Below are 6,000 nucleotides of genomic sequence, written 5' to 3'. Positions count from 1 at the left end.
TGACAGACATTAAGCTCAAATAGAGAGGGCCTCTAGCAAGTGCCTTTGCATATACATATATAAAAATCAATGACCGTTCCTTTTGTATGGGAGGAAAAGTTTTGGGCTCACCTGGTGGATTTGGTCAGGACAAGTAGAGGGCACCTACCAGTGACCCTGCAAGGCCTCCTCCGGACCTGGAGATGTTTTTCTTTAGCTTGTTTGGAGGGATGGCTGGAAGGAAGGAGGCCTGCTGAGAGCATCTTCTCTCGGGTGAATCTGTTTCTCCTTCTTAAGGGTGGTGCCAATGACATAAGTGGGTAGCTTGCTAAGAGATGGACCCTTCTCCTTAAACACCCCTTTGTCCGCTCCAATGTGCAAAAAATACCTTGGTAAAGTCTTTTCTTAATGAAAGTTTCACACCATCTGTGAAATAAATACCTTTGTAAAATCATTTCTTAATGAAAGTTTCATACCATCTGCATAACTAAATGAAAATATGAACATTTAGAGGAACAGAATTCCCACGAGTTAATCAAGCACAAAGCTGAAAACTCTTTACATGAAAATGGCATGACTAGGCAAAATGTTTATTAATAAACAAGTTCTTCTTTTTCTAAAGGACTTGAAACTTGCTAACCTAATAGTAACATTTTCTCATGCCAAAGCACTATTTTCACATCCCACATTTTGCCAGCTTGGCACTTCCTTCCTTATTTCTTAAATTGTCAAACACTTTGAAAAGGGGAAAAAGTCAATAGAAAATGCTTCTGAACTATTCTTTAAAAAGTGTACACACACACATACACACCACCCTTAAATGAATTTTTAAACAATGATTTAGAAGTGTTCCATATGTCCTCGGGGGTTACATTTGGTATTTTTAAGCTAAAATTACCTTTGTTACTGTAATGTTTATTATAATAATAATAAGGTGCAACAGTCTTTCTACTTATTTCTCATTTAACACCTTAATAGTATTTTACTTAACTCCTGTGTTTTCTCAGACACATCAATTCCATTCATCAGATATGCACACTTCACAGAGAAAAACAAATATTCTTAGAAAAGTAGAATTTCCTTCATAAAAAGAAAAAGTAGATTATGGAAAATACTAATATTTTAGATATTCATTTTCTAGACAAGTAGTGTTTTTACAAATTTTGCATGTAAATATTTTTATATCACTGGGAAAACCAGTTTCATTTCCTTTAAGTGATTTATTTTTGAGAGTCTTGCAATTATTAACTAGTGAGATCCCAACATAATTAAGTTTGGTAAACCATCATTCTCCTCCTCCTGAATTAAATGAAGCCTCGGTAAAATAATGCAATTTATGAAACTCCCTGAAGATGTTAAGCTGTAAGATCTGACACTCAGACTGTGTTAGTGGACATTTTTGCCCTCAAATCTATGCTGGAAAACAGACTTGAACACTCTCACTGAATATCCTTTGTTATGACGGCAAAATGGAACAATTTTAGGTACAGGGTCTTTTCCTTCTTAAAGATGGGACTCAACAGCTTAAACTGGATGCAGAATTAACCAGAAATCTGATCAGAAGAGTACTGTTTTTTAACACCCATCACTCACTCAGTCATTCATTCCTTCTTCTTGCATGCTAGGCGACAGCTGCTTAGACTCAGATTCCTGTAGTAAACTGATCGAGTTTACTCTGTTTGGTTCTATAGTCACAGGGTAAATGAGAAAGTTAACGAATATTCAGTTAAATTACAGCAAATGTGTTTGAATAATTCAAAGTCAATTTGGTTTGAACTACTTGGTTGGGCTGCATAGGTGCAGGCCTAGATTAACTCAGCAGTTTTAAAGTTTGTAGTGCAAGGACCTGGTCCTCCGCACAACCCACAGTATGGTTGCCATTTCAGCTCTGGCCATAAACCTACCCCTGTCAGAAGCCACCTGGAAGCGTGACAGGATAAATCAGGCTCTCCCACTACAGGGGAGCTCTCTCCTCTCCCCAAGGCAGCCCCATGGCTAAGCCTGGGCCTCTTTCTCTTGGTCCCTCAACTGCCTCTGCAAGGTCTCACAGTTGTCACTGTGGGATCCAGAGATGAGATGGGAGAAGAGGGGCTGGCATGGCCAGACAGGAGGATGAAAAACCAAGACTGCAGCCTCCCTAGATCCCTGGGGGAGTCGTGTCCACACTAATGGGCTCCAGAGCGGGATGGAGAGGAAATGAAGGAGGGCCCTGGGAGCGGCTGGGTCTGTGTCGCTTGCAGCCCCAGAGTGGGGACAGAGAGAGAAGGTGAAGCAGGGCTCCATGAAAGCTCAGATCTGTGTCACTGCTGCTACCTCTGAGGGGGACAGAGAGGAAGCAGTGGAGAGCTCTGGGGTGGGAGCTGTACCTGGGATGTTGCTGCCACTGCCCCAGAGGAGGACAGAGAGGAGGTAGAGGGGCATTCTAAAAAGAGGGGTTCTGTGTCAGTGAAGGAGGACAGAGAGGATGCTGAGGGATTGGTAGAAACCAGCTTCACCAGAACATCCCACCCTCCCTCTTTCCCCCATTCCACCCCCTCATCACTAGGCTGGTGACTAACAAAGTGTAATCCACTTAGAAAAAGGATGAGGCAGCGAGAGACTGCGGCAGTTTATCCGATTTTTTGGGAGGACTTCGCCAAATAACAGGGTCGTTTTCAAAATCATGGTGATCCTCTGGGGAATCGATCAGTCCTGGATCAACCCTGCCTGGCATACGGGGATCAAGGCTGTGTTGATGTCAACTGAAACATACTTTTTCTGTCATTTTGATGTATTTAGAGAACTTTTGTATGTACACTTTATTATTTTCATCATCATCATCATCAATGGTATTTATTGAGCACTTACTATGTGCAGAGCACTGTACTAAGAGCTTGGGAAGTACAAATTGGCAACATATAGAGACAGTCCCTACCCAACAGTGGGCTCACAGTCTAAAAGGGGGAGACAGAGAACAAAACCAAACATAATAGCTTTTTAATGTCTTTAGTTTTTCCATTAAAAAACAAATTTCCATCATATCATCAAACTTTTGGATGACTGCTAAAATTAAATGGCTAATGTCCATGTGCAGAGTTGCACAAAATGAGAATTTGTTCCCCAATTCTTTGAAACCTTTGCTCAAAAGAGTATGAGTAGCAATATTTTAGCTTTTAGCTACAGTTTCAATTTTCACAAAGTCACAAAGATTAGCTAGTTACCATATTTATTGAGGGCTTACTATGTGCTGAGCACTCTGTCAAGTGCTGGAATGAATGAAAACTATGCAATTCAGACACGGTCCCTACCCCATAAAGGACCTATACACTAAATACGAGAGAATAATAATAGGGAAAAGAGAGACGAATTTTAGACAAGAAATTTCAGGCAGTGGAAACATTTGAGATACCAGAATCAATAACTGAATAATAGAAGTCAATATTTATTGAATGTTTACCCTCGTGCAGTGCACTGTACTATTCACGTACGTAGACAGGAAGAAAAACAGATAAACAGTCCTTGGAAAAGGAGGCCTGAGGCTCCTCCCACCGCAGGCCATACAAAGTCTTTCATTCCAAGTAATGCAACTTCTCTACTGTCATTTGCATATTTATCATTAATTATTATCGTTATTATTCTTAATGTATTTGTCGAGCACTCACTATGTCAAAAACTATTATAAGCACTGGGGTAGATGCAAGTTATGGGGCTCATAGAAGGGACAACAGGTATTGATTCCCCATTTTACAGTTGAGGAACCTGAGGCACAGAGAAGTTAAGTGACTAGCCCAAGGTAAACCAGCAGGTAAGTGGCATAGTGAGGATTAGAACCCAGGTCCTCTGACTTCCAGCCCCATATTCTTTCCACCAAGCCACAGTGCTTCTCTCTGAAGGCTTTTGCTAATCCAGGACTCACGGCACTACCACAATGGCTGGAAAGCAAAGAAAGACAACTGAGATCATGAGCTGCAGACTCTGGCGTTTACCAGGGTTCATTGCCTCTGGCTTCCAGATTTCCCTAGATACTGGGGCCATGGACCAGTTCTTGGTGCAACCATTTGCAAAAATATGATAATCATCTGAGATCATAATAATGCTAAAATAATGTATAAACCCTAAGGCTCTCTTTGTCACAGTAATGAGAAACATAAAGGAAAGACTATTTTTGAACAAAGACTCCCAAATAATGCTTGCACTTTTTGTAATTCTATTCACTGAATCTCCGAAAAAGGCACTCATTTTTATCTGAATGAAAATCCCTGAATGATTTGGACCTTTAATGTTCCTGTGCCCTAAAATTTACTACTGTACCTTGGGAAAAGAACAGTGTGGACTCATCTCTCTCATTCCATAGGCATATTTAGCCAGTCACCAAATCCTGTTAATTCTACTACCTTCACCACATTTTTTTAAATGATATTTGCTAAACGTTTTCTACGTGCCAGACACAGTGCTAAGCGCTGGGGTAGATAGAAGTTAATCAGGTTGGGCCCAGTCCATATCCCATATGGGGCTCACAGTCTTAATCTCCATTTTACAGATGAGGTAACTGAGGCAGAGAGGAGTTGAGTTGGACAGCAGACAAGTGGCAGAGCTGGGATTAAAGCCCAGATCCTCTGATTCACAGGCCCATGATCTTTCCACTGAGCTACGCTGCTTCTCTAGTATCTGCTACTCCATCCCAAACTGCCACATTGCTGGTCCAGGCATTTGGTATATCCCTTTTCAACTACTACATTGGCCTTCCCTCTGACCTTTCTCCTTTCAGCCTTTTCTCTCTCCAGTCCACGCTTCACTCTGCTGCCTGGTTCATTTGTCAAAAGAATCATTCTGTACGTACCTCCCCACTCCTCAGAAACTTCCAATGGTTGCCCATCCCTCTGTCCATCAAGCAGAAACTCCTCCCCATCGGTTTTAAGGCACTCAAACAGCTCTCTTCCTCCTCCCTAACCTCACTTTTCTCCGGCTACATCCCAGCCCGCATACTTCACACTGCTAACACCAACCCACTTACTATGCCTTACAGTGCCTCATGCCTTTTTTTATGGTATTTGATAAGCACTTACTATGTGTCACACACTGTTCTAAGCACTGGGGTAGGTACAAGTTAATTAGGTCGGACACGGTCCCTGTCTCACGTGGGACTCACAGTTTAAGTAGCAGGGAGAACTTCCCATCTTCAAAGCCCAGCTAAAATCACATCTCCTGCAGGAAGCCTTCCCTGATTAACTCCTCATCTCCTCACCCTATTCACCCTCTCTTCTGCGCTGCCTATGTTTTTACTTGCACAATCCCAAGCACTACAATACTCACCCCACTCCCACCTTCAGCGCACTTACTTAAATATCCTACACTCTGTCGCTTCCTCTATATGTAATTTATCTGTCTGCTTACCAGAGTGTAAGCTCCTTTTGGGCAGGGATCACGACTACTAACTTTATCGTACTCTCTCAAGTGCTTAGTACAGTGTTTTGCACACAGTAAACCCTCAATGAATACCATTTTTTGTCATTTGTAATTTCATCAGATCTTCGCAAATAGGATCCCATGATCTTTTACAAAATCCTCTATGAAATTATAATTGTATTAAATGCTACTTTTACATTAATCAAATTGATTTTTCAGCATTTTTACAGAAATTTTACATTCTTCAGAGGTACTCCTAATCTGGGTAGATGCCATATACCCAAACACAAGAAAAATACGTATCTATTTAACAGAAACATTTCAAGAGATCCATAACTTCAAAATACAAAACTCACGTTTCTCAGTGAGAAATAGTTACACTTTCCAGTTGCAACACTCTTCTGTTTACTTTATAAAACAAAGAGCAAACTTGCCAAGTTTCTATTCAAATTAATGTGAAGGTTGCATTCTGAACTGCTTCTAAATTCCTCCCACAACTGGAAATTATGTAGTATTAAAAGAACTTCCTTATTTTACATTTGAAATCTAAAACTGCTTCTCTATATCAATCACAAAGACCTTTTGTTTGCTCCAGGTTGGGAATTCTTATTGTTTTACATAATGTTAACACATCTC

The sequence above is a fragment of the Tachyglossus aculeatus genome, chromosome 14 (assembly GCF_015852505.1).
Source record: "Tachyglossus aculeatus isolate mTacAcu1 chromosome 14, mTacAcu1.pri, whole genome shotgun sequence".
Classification (NCBI taxonomy): domain Eukaryota; kingdom Metazoa; phylum Chordata; class Mammalia; order Monotremata; family Tachyglossidae; genus Tachyglossus; species Tachyglossus aculeatus.
The sequence above is the reverse complement of the archived record's forward strand: the minus strand, read 5'-3'. Positions refer to the sequence as shown.